The following is an 18,335-nucleotide window of genomic DNA, read 5'->3' as shown; positions in this document are numbered from 1 at the left end:
ACAACTACATCTATTTAAAGTCCTCTTTGTGTTTAGTCAGCTGTAGAGATGACTGCGAACCGAGGCTAGTAAAAGCCTGGCAGAGAGTAACAAATCCAGCTATTGCACAGTGAAAATTGTAGAAGAGAAGCTGAAATAGATCAACTAAAAGAAAGAGACTAATCCACAGCCTGCATGTGTTTTTCTTTGAAAGATCAAAGTGTTTCTTTTATCATGAGATATGAAGATGCCGTGCGACCTGAAATGTCCTACAGTCAGTCTCCTTTTGTTTAATTGTGAAATTGACAACTACACTGTTAAAAAATAAAGCTTCCGAACAAGATTTTTTGCAACAAAGTCATAGAAGGACAATTTAGGTTCAGATAAGTACCTTTCAGTAACCAATTCCTAAAATAAAATAAAAAACATTTTAAACTTACGTTTGAGCTATACAGAACCTTTTGTGCAATGGATAAGATTTTGTGTATTTTTTTTATAGTATAGCATAAATTGTATCACTCCAACACACAATGAGCATACAATAAACACTACACACTAAAACCAAGGTAAATATTTGTACAGGATATCTCAATATTTAATAGAGTCCATTTAATTGCAGTATTATGGCACTGGCCCAACATGTCAGTGAGTGGAAATGAACCCATTATGGTGAAAAACGTTTGAATCAAGGCCACAATAAAATCAAAACTGTTGAGCGGAGTCCAGCGACAGCCACTGAACCGAGAAGAGATGCAGCGACTCAGTCATGCACCGCTAAACAAACTGACCTAAGATCTGCTCTTACATGCAGCAAACACAGCACTGCAGCACTAGAAGCTGCCCAAGATGCATCTTCCTGTTCCTTACAAGTCGTCATGATGAATCAGGACACACCTGTGATGCATGTCTACATCTTCATTCCCAAAGTTGCCACTCCAGCTTGTTTAAAAAAAAAAAACTTTGTCATTAATGGGTCAATCCTTCCCACCACACCCCATGGGACAGCATGTAATGGACTTCTAAAAATACTCCAAAATAAGGTGATGCCAACGTTACATAATGTTTAAACTGTTTATTGTGTAAATAACCCTCAAAGAAAGCACCAGACTAAGGCTATTGTCTGAACATCTACATTTGATGTTATCCTTCAGTCATTCACAAAAGCCAACATGAAAACTTCACTGGAATTTTTTTGAAAATGACAAAAACAAACGGGGCCAATTCTACACCCTTGTGGCATCCCTTTCCTTGAGACATACATTCAATGAATCATCAGTTGAAATAAATTCTTCCACAATTCATGCTTTAATAAGTTTCTACACAATTCAAGTATAGATGTAGTCTAATTTGACTAAGCTTTGTTTACTGACCTCACGGGACTGAATCATGCACAAATCTAAGCAACCAGAGAATCCTGTCTAGTCACTAGTTTTCAGTGTCTCTAAGGACTGCAAACACTGCATGATGGATTAAAGTCAAAACCATTATGCAGTGTTAAATAACAAAGCAAAAGAAAACCGCCAAACTGCTTTCTCTGGGTTTAAATTCAAAAAAAGAAACCTGCCCATGTGCGTTAACACACAAAATGGATTTACCAGTCTGATGAGATGCAAAAAAAACACTTTAAACACTTAAAACAACCGCCCCTTTACCCATAAGCTGCTTTTTTTTTTACTCCAAACTGGAAACTGATGCTACAAATCTGAACCCTAACAAGAGAGAGCTTTTACAGATGCTGTGCCATTAGCAGTGCAGCTGGGAAAGAGACAGACACAGAGATAATGAGAAAAAAGAGAAACATAGAGACAAACCGTCCCGACGTGAGCTGAGAATGGAGCTGTGGGCACCAGCGGTCGCAGCAGTCCTCTCTCCTCACCCTTCAAGGCTAATCTGAAACTCCAGCATTCCTGTCTGTCTCACAAAGACCTACGGCAGCAAGTCATAACACTTCCTGACGGGCTATGGGAGTAGCGGTCGATATGTGAGGGAGGCAGGCACAGACGGAGAAAGAGGGGGAGGGAAAGCGTGCATGCTTTTCTTTTTTCTTTACTACCAACACTTACATCCCAGATGTACTGAGTAAACAAAATAAAGTCGCAAGAGAAAAGGGGTGGGGAAAAGCTCAATGCATCTCTTTAAATTGGCATACCATCACTCGTCTTCAAACATCCTATTGCTTTAAAAAGTCGCTACTGGAGAGGAAAAATAACACATTGGACAGACATATGCTGAATCAAATGAAACTCCACTGAATCACTGGGAAACACATGCTGAACATGTGATATATTTGCATGTTCAAGCAGAAAGAAAGTTCAAATAAACAGATGTGCTTTTACATAGTTAAAAATACACAGTGTCAGCGCAAAAACTGCCACCGTTAGGCTACAAAAATAAATCTTACATTCTTTAATATCCTCCATATCTAAACTAATTTAAAGGCCGTCTGAGCTGGTATATGTAACAAAGACTCAGAAATGGGCCACATGACAAATAACAGCACATTCCCAAAGACGGCCCTTAAATGAGGGCATGAAGACCTCAAAACACATACATACTGCTTCAGTATCAAATCAAATCAAATTTGGTGTCCGCGTCATAATTTTATTTCTTCACCTAAAGCACAAGATGTTGGCAAACTGCAAATTGGTTACAAAAGGCTCAGGGTTTTAACACACTGCCACCCAAGTTAAAAGAGCCGACCTTCACATTTTTTGGGCACTAGATATGACTCCTTTTTGCCCATTTCCTGTAATCTAAACTCTTTAAGAAAAGCAATGGCACAACTCTCATAACCTGGATTTTGGCAAGTTGCATGACAACACAAACGGAAGTTGATTAACATATGAATGATCACATTTAAATATTAGTGTTCAGCAGAAACTTGGCCACACCTTGATGAACTATACTGTGTTTCATATGCAATGAGGTTAGCCAATCTCATTTACATATAATGATCGATACAATACACTCACTGTTAGGCATGCAATCTACATTTTTGCAAAACTCCAGAAACATATCTATACAAACAACTGACTTCAGTCTCCAGCTGAAATGAATACTAGTGGCAGTAAAAACTTCCCAACAACTTTGATTCTGAAGCTTAGTTTATCATAGTGCATGATTTGTAAAATAATAAAGAATTGCATCTGCTTCACATATCTAGCTCTGTAAGTATGTTTTTTCTGAAGTAAACTTGCTCAGTAACTCTTACCTAGTATATTGCTGCGGTCCATGAAACACGAGTCATGATAAAAGAGCTCAAATACTTGTCATAGCAAACTAAAATGTCATCACTGCATCTGCATGTGTTTTCTCACTTTTACCTTTGTGAACACTATTGGTTAGGTCTAGGGTCGGGTTTAGTGTAAGTGGCAAGTAAGTAGCATCAACCTTTTAGCACATTCACCGGATACTTACAACACCCAGTGTAATAAAACACCAGCAAACTGTCAAACTAAATCATCATGTTTGTAATGTTGTTTAATAACAATGGTTGCACATAAATTGCACAATTAACCCAAAGTATTTTTTGGTGCAAGAATACTTGATTAATACGGTTTAAAAAATGAAAGGTCTTACAGGAGCTTTGCACACATTGCATACATTACAAACATTTCTAGATAGAAGTGAAAGGTTGTTTTCATTCGGTCTAAATGTGTTACCAGACCACTGAAGAATTTTATGAGATTTGGACATTCCTGAAGTTTTCAGGTTGCAGCACAACACAACACATCACCTGTTAAACAAGTCAGATCTTGAACATCAGGAACATTCGATTTTAAGAGGCAGAATTACAGTGGAGAAATACACTTCAACGTGATCCGCAGAGATCACAGTTTGGTCGCTTCTTTAAACTCCACAACTGCAAAATTGGCAAACCAGATGTAAAAGCACTCTCATCTCTGTTGTTCACAAAAATAGCTGAAACTGAGCATCTTGATGCCTGAGGAAAACCATGTGGAGTGTGAACGAGCTGAACAAAGCCTACTTCAGTGAAGACAGGTGTTCACTTACAGGTCCTTTTGTAAACTCAATCTGAACTGCACACTGGACATTAACTGAGAAGAGAGAGATATGATTTTATATTCTGTATGGAAACCAAGGAATAACAGGAATAACTTGAAACAAGGCTCAGCTGTCAAGAACATGTCCGGTTCATATTTTAACCAAAAAGAAAGAAAGGACAAATTTAAGCCATTTATTAAAATAAATTTAGTAAGCATAAAATAATAATATTTACATTAAGTATTAATTCAAAATTCGTATTTGAATTAATTTGTTTGTAGTTGTATTTATTCCATACCTAACCTAATTATTTTTGTAATTTTCTGTAATGATTTTAAAAAGGAAAAAATAAGATTCATAAGAAAATAATGACAACTACTAATTATTACTGATAAAAACAAGTGAATCCATTGTGTAAATTTTCTTTTTTCTTGGGGTGAAATATGACCTGGACATTTTCCATGAAGCAGCAATATAAACAACTTAAGCAGGAACTCATCTCAGATAAAATCAGTACAAGTGGAGGAACTGAAAATGGCACAGTAAACCGGACACTACAAGCAAACATGTTCAATCCTAATGGCTCTGTGTAACACAATTTTTCAACCAGACCCATTCAAAATATCACATTTTTTATAAGTGATGAAATCAACCAACAGAGTGATATGAAGTTTACTGTTTCTAAACTTGATGAAGAACCTTGATAAACTCTGGCCCTCTGCAGTACCTTTAGAGCAATCCAAATGGGATTCAGAGTCGGACAATACATTTGGAGAAGGAATAGCTGTAGATTGTTGATATGACCCTTTCCCACCATTCAGTTAAAAAAAATAACCGAAACAATGAGGAAAATATAGGAACATGAGGTCCAGCCAAGAGAAGAGCAACAATATTCACAACGTTCAGATTCAAAAAAAAAGGCCATTTGAGGTGAATGTAGGTTTGAATGGTCAGATTCAAACCAGGAGTGTTTAGTCTACAGCCTCCACTGGTTTATCACAGATCATAAAGCATGAATAAACCAATGAAGTGCTACAAAACCACATGAAAAAGACCAACTACCCATCTGAAAATGTTGTCATATCATACCATTAACCTTTGTGACTGTCTTCTATGGAACACAATTTTATCAAAGATGTTTGACAGAATGTTCAAGCTGCTGTGAATGGACTTTCCAAGCACAAAATATGACTAAAAGCATCATTCTTCTTTGAGGTCTATTCTAACAGTAACTTCGATCTACAGCAGAATCTGCTACAACTGGTTTTCAATGGATCGATCAGAGTTTGTTTTAAAGAGATCTTGCTCTTACTCAACTGATTTCTGACAGAATAAACAGGCAGCTCTGTGAGACGCAACCAACTAAAGTACAGTATTGAAGCAAGCAGTCTTTATTTCATATGGAGTCATTTGTTTCTACAGGCAGCTGCATTAACATCATTCTGATACTGAGGGCTGTGCAGATAATGAACGGCACACTCAGGCTATTAACAAAGTTTTTCTGCAGTTCTCATTCTACACTAACACTTTCACAATGTGCAAATTTCTACTGGCCAGGGGTCCCGTCCACACCAGGTAGCAGAGCGCGTTGAGGTTGACCGCCCTTCCACGCCCACTTTGTCAGGCAGCCGGCGTGCAGAACCCATCTAACATTGAAGAGTTGGTTGAGGCCATCAAGCTGGCAGAGGCCGCCAGACAGCGGGAGGCCTTTTCAGCCTGTTAGCCCCGCCGGGAACTGCCCAAAATGGAGGACAACCAAGAAGCCCTGATGGCACCCCGTGTTGCTTGCTTCAGACAGCCCCAAGGATGGGGAGTCACCCCCTGAGATTTAACTTCTACTTGGATCTCTACCAGCAGGTGACTGGGGCTGGGGCCTTCGCCAAGGAGCCACACGAGGACGACTGCTTAAAACACTGCTGGGCTCAAGTGAGAGTCGCGGAAGGGAAGGCACTCCAGCCAGCACCCCACCCAACTCCTCACTTTGTGGTGAAAAATGGCCTGCTTTACTGTGTCGCACAGTGTAGGGGGGAGGAAAATACCCTGTTGGATGTCCCACGCACCAAGACGGAAGCGGTGATGGAGTTAGCCCACGCACGCCCTATGGCAAGCCACCTGGGGGCCCAGAACACAATCCAGCGCTTCTGCGACCATTTCCAATGGCTGGGCCTGGAGGCTGAAGTCAAGCGTTTCTGTCTGGCCTGCCCAACCTGCCAATTGACGTCACCGTGCTCCCCTCCCCCCAGCTTGCTGATACCACTGCCCATCATTAAGTTGCCCTTCGAGCGGATCAGGGTGGATCTGGTAGGGATAGGATCTGCTGTATAGCTGTATATTGGCATCCCTTCCTAGATACTGACTGACCAGGTCACCCCATTTATGTCCCGGATAATGGCTGACCTTTGCAAGCTCCTGAAGGTCCAACAGCTCCGCACCACGGTGTACAACCCCCAGGCCGATGGGCTGGTAGAGCAGTTCAATCAAACCCTCAAACAAATGTTACATCGAGTGGCTGCCGAAGACAAGTGGAACTGGGACAAGATGGTGCCCTATGTACTCTTCAGTATCCGGGAGGTCCCTCAAGCATCCACTGGCTTCACCACGTTTGAACTCATCCTAGCCCGACAGCCCCGCGGCCTGCTTTACATTGCCAGAGAGGCCTAAGAGCAACAACCGGCAGAACACCAAACCACAGTAGAACATGTGCAGGAGATGCAAGAGCACGTGAGTTCCAGCGAGAAGACCACGTTATGGTCCTAGTCCCCATGGCTGCCTGCAAATTTCTGGACACCTGGCATGGGTCATACACCATCACGGAGAAGGTCGGCCCCATCACATACCGTGTGCGGCAGCCAGGAAGAAGAAAAGAGGACCAGCTGTATTATGTGAATCTCCTGAAGCGCTGAATTGGGACTGGGCCCGAGCTCTCTGCCTTCGCCAACTCACCTCCTGTGGTTGTCGACATGGACCCTCAACTCTTGGCCACCCAAAAGTCGGAGCTGCAACACCTGGTCAGTCAGTTTTCTGATGTGTTCTCCCCCCCAGCCTGGGTGAACCCACGTTCTGAAGCACGACATTCGCACACCACCTGGGGTCATCGTCCGACGGTGGCCTTATCGTGTCCCGGAGGTTTGGCGACACGCCACCGGGGAAGAGGTACAGTATATGTTGGGGTTAAGGGTCATCGAACCATCATGCAGCCTATGTTCAAGCCCCATTGTCATGGTTCCAAAGCCCAACGGCAACTTTCGCTTGTGTAACGACTTCCGCTGCCTAAATGAAGTCTCCAAGTTCGACGGCTACCAGATGCCCCAGGTCGACGAGCTGCTGGATCGCCTGAGAAGGGCTCATTTCATCTTGACCCTAGGCCTCACCAAGGGTTACTGGCAGGTCTCCCTAACCAAGGACGGCCTTCTCAACCCCAAGTGGCCATTGGGAGTACCGGGTCCTTCCCTTCGGCCTGCACGGGGCCCCAGCCACCTTCCAGCGCCTAATGGACACCTCCTGCGGCCGCACCAGGGTCCATTTGCCGCCCTCCCCCAATCTCCCTGCTTCTCCACAGGAACAGGACGATGCTTGGGGGGGATTGACACGTGTCCCGAGCTCTCATCAGCGTTGCCCTGGAAAATGAGCAGTCACACCTGCTGATCACGGGGTGAGCGGCCATACCTGCGTCCCATCAGGCACTGGCTTTATAAACCTGGCAAACGAACACAGAGGCGAGAGATGTCTCCAAAAGACTCGGCTAACCCTAACTTCTATTGTTTCCCACAGAGAGCAGTGTGTGACCACCAGCCTCTCCACGAAGGGACTCATACAGCACAGTGCGCAAAACGAGAGGAGAGAGAGAAAGAAGCCGAGTACCAAAACGCCTCACATTACCCCTTTTCCCCCAACACCTCACTGTCACAGTGGCCTTCTTTGGATGGCAACAACAATTTACATTGTCACTAGAACATTTAATAACGATTTTATTCTATTTTTCAAAGTGTAATACAGGTCTCTTATGCATTGTAAGAATGCACAAAAACAGAAAAAGACAATGGTCATTTTCTGACAAAAAATGAAGTGACATTCAGCCAACTATAATGATCCATACTTAGAATTCGTGCTCTGCATTTAACCCATCCAAAGTGCACACACACTGTGAACACACACTCAGAGCAGTGGGCAGCCATTTATGCTGCGGCGCCCGGGGGGCAGTTGGGGGTTCGATGCCTTGCTCAAGGACACCTAAGTCGTGGTATTGAATTGTGTTGAATTACTTTAACCCTTCAACACAGAAAATGTAATTTTATCACAGCACACAGAGTCCTATTTTTGGCAGTGCAGTTGCATGTCAAGGCTAAAAGTTTGTTGACTTTTATGAGGGAAAATGTGGCAGAACTGGGGTGGAACCATCTGGACTTCCCAAAAGTCATAACACTGAGCCCAGGAGATAATGACAGAGGACAATTAAATAGTGTTTTCATAATAATTTAGGACTATGAGTTATAGGAGCAGTAGAGGAGACAGTACAGCAGTAATTGTTTCCTGTAATAGATGACAATCACTCAAAATAAGCAAGTTTCATCCAGTGTAATCTAGTCAAATGCTTGGAGGTCATGAGCAAACAGCCTCCCACAGACATTGTTGAGGTGTTTTGTCCTGACATCACTTTAACCTCAACATTGACATCGAAAAACCAGGAACTGCTTGAAACCGATAACATGCTCTTGTAAACAGGCTATAAGTGACACTTCCAGCTGAATAATGAAGGAAGAATGTGAGCACAGCATGAACAGCACTTCAAGGACAGAGTCAGAAAACACTGGCTTAGTTATGATCAGGAATGCAGACAGATTCACCTTCCTGGACGAATAAAACAATGAAAGAGATTCTCTGGGATGGCCACACATCAACCCCAGCAATGCTTCGGTTAAGGACTCACAACTACAAATCACATACATCTTTACTTCAGCACAGACTGGCGGTGTGTTCCTTAACATTCATATAATGCACATTAAATGAAAGTATGGCCATTTTTATTACATTAATTTACAGTGGTACATTATCATCAGATTAATCTGATCTTACTAGTGCGTTCAAATCATGTTAGGAAGATTGTATGTAATGTCATTCACAAAGTCATAAATACAGGTGAATCTAAACTTTCTTGAAGCCTTGAGTTTTTGAGTTAGCGATGTGTCAGTGTGTGAAAACGGACACAATTAGATAAAATTAATTACTTTTTTCCCCCTATTTAAAATAGACTAGATAAGCTTGTTCAAAGTAAGGTTGCAAAGGGACAGAGAATTTCCAGAAACTTTCAAGAATTAATAAAAAATAGCACTGTACAGTTATGACAGAATATATAATACCACCTTAAATCTTTCATTCCTAAACTGAATAAAAATGTATAAACACCCCTGATGCACATTCTTTAGTCATCAATCTTGCAAAAATTTTGACACACTGAATACACATCAATGTGAACTTCCAAGAATGGTTTAAGCAAACAATACACGTGACTCTCTATATGCATAGGGATGCATTATTCAAAGTGTGTGCAGAATGCAAATTTTCTACACTAATAAGAATGAAAGTAAAAAATCCATCCATCAAAGTATGCAGTAATTGTTAGAGTTAAGTGTGGAAATGCAATGTGTTCAATATGACGTTTGAACATCAATTATATTATTAAATTGGACAAAACTGTGAAAGTTTTAAATAAATTACATACTGCACAGTATCACACTGTATACTTAGAAGTATGCAGTATATACATAAACACATTTTATATGCATTTTCCTTCAAAATTGCAGTGGTTCAATTAAATAAGCCATTAAGTAAATATGAATACTACAATTGATATCAGAGGGCAACCCTCAACAATTAGGGTACAGCCAATACAGCTTTCCCAGCATGTACTGCGTGTGCTGCATACTGTTCTGTACCACAAGTAGTATTCTACTCAAAAAAAAAAAAAAAAAAAAAAAAAAAAAAAAAAAAAAACAACGATACATAAGTTCACAAGTTCACATAAAATAAAAGCATTCATACATGTTTCCGACTGCAAATAATCCAAAGTCCAGCGTCTCTCTCAAAACTCAAAACTCAACTCAAAAAAAAAAACCTGATGAGTTTTTACTCAACCAAAATATCAGGATATCTAAATGCAAATGTAAACTAACACTTCTTAATGCAGTGATGGAATAAATCATTGTCAACTTCTAATCACACTGGGGAGGATGTTTGTTACTCCTTATGTATAAATGTTCGACATAATTAAAATATAAATTAGAACCAAACGCCTCATTGTTTGTATACAGACAATTTGGAAAGCCAAAAGTCCTTTGTATAGTTGAATAACTTACTGTTGTGTGTCCGTGTTTGTTGCCCTGCTGGCGTTTCTCCCTCAGTAGTGTGTCACTGTGTCACTGCTCCCGCTCTAGACAGCGAGATCTGCAGCAGACCGAGCACTGCTGGAAAGTAACTAGATACATGTGACTCAATTACACAGTTTAATTCAAAATTATTTTAATTGTAATCAGTTACAGTTACTGAGAGAAAAAATAATATTGTGAAAATGTTAATGATTACAAATGACGTTATCGCACACATACTACAGATTTAATTGATTTCTTTCCCAAATTGCATTGACTGCTATAAAATATGATAGCTACACCAGTGTTAGGAGTTAAGGACACAGAATGCTTATTTCATAACTGTTTTATTTTCGGTTTGGGTAATGCAATTTGTTTTTAAGATTAACTATGCAAATATTTGATAAAAAAAAAAATAGTCATATGCATTTAAAAGCTTGGTTTGATTATTGACAGATGAGGGTAAACATTAGCAACAAGCAATAGTTAAAAAAAAAAAAAATAAATAAATAAATAAAAGGACCTCCTAAATGCATCACATACAATCTAATCACAAAAATCTTAACACTGAGAGCATAAATCACTGTTTCATGATGCAGGAAAATTAAAACCATTCTAAATATTTTAAACATTCATTGAAGTTGAAACTGAAAAATAAAAACAAATTAATAAAAAATTTATCATATTTTATTTCAGCTAGTAACCAAGGCAACATTTCCAATTTTGCTTTAGTTTAAATTGAAGTAATAAAACGACTAAAGCTAAAGCCTTCCTAGGGTATATTGTCTCATCCGAGGGAATACGTATGGATCCTGACAAACTTAAGGCTCTGATAGATTGGCCATCTCCAGATTCCCGTAAGGCCCTACAGCGGTTTCTGGGGTTTTCAATTTTTTATGACGTTTCATTCGTAATTTCAGCCAACTAGTCTCACCTCTGACGGCCTAGACCTCCCCCAGTACTCCGTTTAGGTGGTCAGATGCAGCCGAGACTGCATTTACCAAACTCAAGAGCGGCTTTGTTTCGACTCCCATCCTTTTAGCCCCTGATCCCACACGGCAGTTCGTGGTGGAGGTCGACGCATCAGAGGTGGGGGTAGGAGCAGTTCTTTCCCAACATGCTGCCTCGGACGATAAGCTGCATCCCTGCCCGTTTTTCTCTCATCGTTTATCTCCTGCTGAACGCAATTATGACATTGGTAACAGAGAATTCTTGGCTGTCAAATTAGCTTTAGAGGAGTGGCATCACTGGTTGGAAGGGTCAGGGGTACCTTTCATTGTTTGGACTGATCACAAGAATTTAGAGTACATTAGAACTGCCAAAAGACTCAATTCCAGGCAGGCTCGGTGGGAACTTTTTTCGCTCGTTTTGATTTTACTCTGTCGTACCGCCCGGATTCCAAAAATGTCAAACCCGATTCTTTATCACATCTTTTTGATCCTTCCGCCTGCCTGGTGACTCCTGAGGGTATTTTACCTGAGAAAATAGTCGTCACAGCACTCGTATGCACTGCTCTAACGTTGCTTGTCATCCAGAGATAAGCCGAACCAAGGGTTTAGTTAAACAACGATTCTGGTGGCCACTTATGGCTCGAGACGTCCACGATTTTGTTTTGGCTTGCTCAGTTTGCGCAAGTGGTAAGTCGTCTAACTGGCCTCCTGATGGGCTTCTTCAACCGCTGTCTGTCCCTTCGAGACCCTGGTCACATATCGCACTAGATTTTGTTACCGCCATCTAATAGCATGACAGTCGTTTTGACCATAGTGGACCGGTTCTCAAAGGCGGCACATTTCATTCCCTTGCCCAAATTACCTACAGCCAAGGAGACAGCGGTCACTGTCCTAAATCACGTCTTTCAGTTACATGGCCTCCCAGTAGACGTGGTTTCTGACAGGGGATCCCAATTCATATCCAAATTTCGGAAAGAATTTTGTAAATTGCTAGGAGCAACGGTTAGTCTGTCTTCGGGTTATCATCCCCAGAGTAACGGGCAGTCTGAGCGAGCCAACCAAGATTTAAAGAGAACATTGCAATGTTTGGTCTCCAAGAATCCTTCTTCTTGGAGCCAACAACTCTCTATGGTGGAGTACGCTTACAATTCATTTCCAGTGTCAGCCACGGGCCTCTCTCCATTTCAGTGCAGCTTAGGTTACCAGCCACCAGCTTTTCCAAGTCTGGAATCTGAAGTTGTGGTCCCCTCCGCTCACACATTTATCCAGAGGTGCCAACACACCTGGACCAGAGCCCGCGAGACTCTACTCCGGATGAGGGAGCGCACTAAGGCCAAGGCCGATCGCCACCGATCAAAGCCTCCCGTTTACGTCGTGGATAAAAAGTGTGGCTTTCTACTAAAAATATTCCTCTCCATTCCGTTTCTAACATATTAGCTCCCAAATTTATTGGCCCATTTACTGTCACCAAGATCATTAGTCTGGTGCCAGTCCGCCTCATAACTACCTCCAGCGTACAGGAGAATACATCCCGCCTTCCATGTGTCCAAAATTAAACCTGTGTTTTATTTACGTATTAATCCACCTACCCCGGTTCCCCCGCCGCCGTGTCTCGTAGATGGGGAACCGACTTATTCGGTTAATCGTATTCTGGACTCGAGACAGAGGGGACAAGGATTCCAGTACTTGGTGGACTGAGAAGGTTACAATCCAGAGGAGAGGAGTTGGATACCTACTAGGGACATACTGGATCACTCCCTTATTGGTGATTACAATCAGCAGGTAGGCCTTTCTGGGAACTCCAGGAGGCGTTCTTAGATGGGGGGGGGTGTTCTGTCACTGATCTCTGGGTGTCAGCACTGATTAGTTTGTGGGCATCTCCATTAATAGTCATCAGCAACAGCTGTCACTCATTACTCATCCCTATATATTGGCCTGTCTAGCATCTTGTGTTTGTGAGAGCGTTGTTTCATGTTTCTGACCTATGCCTTGCTTTCTTGTGTGTTTCTGCGTTGGATGTTTGTGTCTCCCCGGAAACCCATCCACTCTACGCAACCAACCACCAAGCAACACCACTTACCTTCGGCTCGCTTCCCTGCAGTACCTGTGTCACCCTCTCCTGCTGCCAACTCTCCTCCGCCTTTCCGGATTCGTCACTCATCGCCACCATCTTGGGCTGTGCATTCCTCCCAGCGTCATTTGTGTATCAGTTTTGTATTGTATCCTTGTCTTCATTAAATTACATTAATCTTGCACTTGCTTCCTGCCACTCCTTCACCCAGTCGTTACAGTTTTTACCCTGTCCTTGTTCCTGAGTTTCCTTTACGGTCATTTTCCTGTTCTTGTTGATTTGATTGATTATTCTATGCACCTGTTTTGTTTTTTGTCCTGTTTATATGAGTTCCTGTTTGTTCCCTCATTCCTTGTCTGGTCAGCTTGGTTACTCATTGTTTGGTTTTTCTCCTGAGTTGTTCTCAGCCCAGAAATGCCAGGCTCTTAAAAGTCAGCATTTAAGCTGGCCGGCCGTTTCTCACTAATGTTAATGGGCAGCTCAGCAGACAAGCCCTCCAGCCCCACCACTGTCAAGTCCACCGGTCGTGGCTCCCACAAGCCCTCTGTATGATCCAAAGTCAAGCCAGCCGGATACTCCTGAGTCAAGCCCATCGGCCGTTCTTAAGTAGGCCCATAGGCTGCCCAAGAGCTCACTCCAGTGTCGGCTCCTGATCTCCGTTGAGCCCAGGGAGGGCTTCTGATTCTCTATTAATGTTAATGTCAGTGTTGTGGACTTGTTTTTCTGTGTTTTACCCGTCCTTGTTCCAAAGTTTACTTTTATGGTGATTCCTTGTCTGGTCAACTCTGTTACTCGTTGTTTGATTTTTCTCCTGAGTTGTATGTACCCTGTGTTTTCAGTATTAAACTCTATTCTAGTGAATTTTAAGACTCCTGCATTCTCCCTTGCCACAACATATGCAGAGCATTTCCTTGTGGAACTCTATGAATGGCATCATGTGGTTGTTGCTTTGAAAAGCATGAAGAAAAAAAAAAACATAACCAAATAAGCTGGGTGAGAAACCATCGAGTTGCTGAGCATATGAAGGGCATGGACACAAGTTTTGGCATTGACATAAATTTTTGTTTTGCAAAGTTTGCTGCTTTGGTATTTATAGATAATTTTTCCATATGTTTCTATGGTATACTAAAAAACAGTTATAAAGGTTTTAAAGGATTTTATTGGCATAATAAGTATTTACAGTGTTGACTCTTCTCCTATATAACCCCTGCAGTCGGCTCTGGTATTCTGGATTAGTTTCTGGGCAAAACCCTGACCGATGCCGATCCATTCTTGCCTTATTCTCAGAGCTGATCACAATTTGTGGGCTTATGATTTTCCACTCGCCTTTTTAGGACTGACCACAGGTTCTCTATGGGATTGAGAGAAGCATGGCCACAGATCCAAAATTTCAATTTAATGATAATGATTCTTTATCACTTGGATCATCAACAATTGCTCATGGATCTTTAGAATAAGTTGGTCTTTCAGAACGTTTTGCATCTCAGTATGCTTCACTGTTGACACATCACAGGACTCATGGTAGCGTTCACATTTTCTTTTCTGAACAATTGATTTCCCAGATGTCTCAAACATTCGGAAGGAAACTTCATCAGAGAAAATAACTTTGGACCAGTCTTCTGCAGACCAATCCTTGTACTTCCTTCAAAAACCTTGACGTTTTTCTTGGAAAGAAGTAGCTTCTTTGGTTCCCTTCTTGACACCAGGCTGTTGTCCAGAAGTCCTGGCTTCACTGTGCCTGCAAATGCTCTCCACCAACCTGCTGCCGTTCCTGAGCAAGTGGGCGTCCTGAAGACTTCTTCATTGCAGTCAAACCTCTCTCCTTAAAGTTCTTGATGATCTGGTAAATGGTCCTTTCAGGTGCAATATTCTTTGTAGCAATTTTCCTGCATGTGAGGCCATTTTGATGCAGTCATGGGGGCTGCACGTGTTTCTTTGGAGGTTACCATTGCTAACAAGAACACAGTAATTGGAAGCCCCTTTTCCCACCTTTTATCGCAATCAGTCTGCACTCACAGTCTAATTAGTATGATAGTGATTTTACTTGATTAGTACTCATTCACACTTTCTCATGTGTTGCTGATATGATTAGTCAGTTAATTTTAATCCAATGTTTAACACTCTGTCAAATGTTGCCAGTGAAATCATCCACAATGTCGACTTTTTATCATAGCAGCGTGTGTGGCTGTTAGTCAGCTGTGGCTGTTTTCATGAAATGAGTGACAGAGAATAGCAGATGTACCAGACGCCAAAAGGAAGAATAAATTGAGACACCTGACCTGTGAGTAAACTTTTAATAAACTTTCCTTTACAAAGTTTTTCTAGTGCATAGTGTGCTCATATATATTGTATATATTAGGGCTGTAAGTTTAAAATGTTAACTTAATTATTTAGTTATGAAAAAATAACACAATTAAAATGTCATATCATGTATAATGTTGGTCAAAAACACATACACAAAGGTCTACATTTCAGTCCCTCTATATATTAAAATGGTTATATGTAATTAATGTAATCTTACACTGTAGTACATGAACAGTGTTGATCCGGGATGTTGTCATTGCGTTGTAATGACCGTTAGATTGCCACGGTCTGTCACAGAAAAGTTTGGAAAGCATAAAAGATCCAAATGCGGTTTATAAGTCCCTAAATAAAGATGAAAAACAAATAATAATAAAAAAATAAAAAACAGAGCATAAACACTGGCAAGAAGAATTTCACAAACATACAATCAATACAAACAAAGAAACAGAAGCAATACCGCAGCAACAACAGACTAGGTGAGCATGGTATATACAGGTGTTGGTCATATAATTAGAATATCATCAAAAAGTTGTTTTATTTCACTAATTCCATTCAAAAAGTGAAACTTGTTTATTATATTCATTCATTACACACAGACAGACTGATTCAGTATCTCAGAAAATTAGAATATTGTAAAAAGGTTCAATATTGAAGACACTTGGTGCCACACTCTAATCAGCTAATTAACTCAAAACACCTGCAAAGTCTTTAAATGGTCTCTCAGTCTAGTTTTGTAGGCTACACAATCATGGGGAAGACTGCTGATTTGACAGTTGTCCATAAGACGACCATTGACACCTTGCACAAATAGGGCAAGACACAAAAGGTCATTGCAAAAGAGGCTGGCTGTTCACAGAGCTCTGTGTCCAAGCACATTAATAGAGAGGCGAAGGGAAGGAAAAGATGTGGTTGAAAAAAAAGTGTATAAGCAATAGGGATAACAGCAACCCAGAGAGGATTGTGAAACAAAACCCATTCTAAAATGTGGGGGAGATTCACAAAGAGTGGACTGCAGCTGGAGTCAGTGCTTCAAGAACCACTACACACAGACGTATGCAAGACATGGGTTTCAGCTTCGCATTCCTTGTGTCAAGCCACTCTTGAACAACAGACAGCGTCAGAAGCGTCTCGCCTCAAAAAGGACTGGACTTCTGCTGAGTGGTCCACAGTTATGTTCTCTGATGAAAGTAAATTTTGCATTTCCTTTGGAAATCAAGGTCCCAAAGTCTGGAGGAAGAGAGGAGAGGCACACAATCCACGTTGCTTGAGGTCCAGTGTAAAGTTTCCACAGTTCGTGATGGTTTGGTCTGCCATGTCATCTGCTGGTGTTGGTCTACTGTGTTTTCTGAGGTCCAAGGTCAATGCAGCCATATGGTATCCCTGTTCTTAATTGGCCAGCAAACTCGTCTGACGACCTTAACCCCATAAAAAATCTATGGGGTATTGTGAAGAGGAAGATGCGATATGCCAGACCCAAGAATGCAGAAGAGCTGAAGGCCACTATCAGAGAAACCTGGGCTCTCATAACACCTGAGCAGTGCCACAGACTGATCGACTCCATGCCACGCCGCATAGCTGCGGTAATTCAGGCAAAAGGAGCCCCAACTAAGTATTGAGAGCTGTACATGCTTATACTTTTCATTTTTATACTTTTCAGTTGGCCAAGATTTCTAAAAATCCATTGATTCATTGATTCATTCATTGATTCACCATTGATTCAAAGGCTCATTCATAAAGAGAGCCATTTACTTAATTCCTGAATGAATCAGCGGTTTAAACTGAATGAATGAATGACTCATAAAGACATTTACCAACACCTGCCACCAGTTTTTGTTTCTTATTTAGAGTATAATTTAATTACAAAATAATAAAAACAAAAACGTTCACCCCCCCACAAATACAATAAAATGTATTTTTACATTCAAATTTATTTTGCGATTAATTCATTTAAAACATAATGTAATTAATCACTCTATCACATACCTTGTCAGTGTCATGTGCTTGCATAGCTCTTTGTTGTGATAATCAGTAAAGTGTGTTCAAGTGCTAGCAAAAGACAGACTGACTTGCTGCCTTAGGCAATGACTTTGCAGGCAGCGTTTTTGCATGAAGGCACATCAGGAAATTGATTTTGGACAGGCTTCTGAGGCAGCGTAACTGTTTAATGATTTACAACAAAAAGAGAAAATTACTATAATACAAATTTCTCACTAGAAATAACATTGTCATAAATATATATTTAAACACAAACTGACCACCTAACTTAACTTTCAAATCAAATTTTTTTTTAGCTCAACCGTCATGGAATTGAACGCACAGGGTGGTGGGATATCAAAGGCAGCGAAGGATACATCTATGCTGCTTTCAAAATTTTATTAGAAGAAGGTACCTCTGGAGACAGGAAGTAAAGCAGCATTTGGATTCGGATGTGCCTTGCAGCCTTCCTGCCTTGGAATGCTACCTCCAAAGGCAGCATTTTAGAGCTTTTGGACATAGCCAGTGTAATGAAATACTCTTTGAGAGAAGCAGTCAATCAGTGGAAGTTAAGCAGATCATAAGTGTATTTATTTCTTGTCTCATTAGAGTCTACCGCAGTTGTCATTGTTGGGAAACACTTGTTTTGTTTACCATGTTGAGACGTGCTGAAGTTGTGTTTGGTCTTGT

General features: G+C 41.2%; 1 protein-coding gene across 2 annotated transcripts in view; it reads right to left on the bottom strand.

The window, feature by feature from the left end:
- Positions 1-10,445, bottom strand: part of LOC127970986 (plastin-3) — a 29,524-nt gene extending 19,079 nt beyond the window's left edge. The window contains exon 1 of one of the 2 annotated variants that reach the window (XM_052573718.1): positions 10,338-10,445. The gene's annotated coding sequence lies outside the window, so the exon portion shown is untranslated. Of the gene's footprint in view, positions 1-1,790; positions 1,956-10,337 lie in introns of those variants that run through there. The other variant, XM_052573717.1, reaches the window with a different exon arrangement.
- Positions 10,446-18,335: the final 7,890 nt, after the last annotated feature.

This window comes from Carassius gibelio, chromosome B14 (assembly GCF_023724105.1).
Source record: "Carassius gibelio isolate Cgi1373 ecotype wild population from Czech Republic chromosome B14, carGib1.2-hapl.c, whole genome shotgun sequence".
NCBI lineage: Eukaryota > Metazoa > Chordata > Actinopteri > Cypriniformes > Cyprinidae > Carassius > Carassius gibelio.
This window is presented reverse-complemented; position numbering and strand designations above follow the sequence as displayed.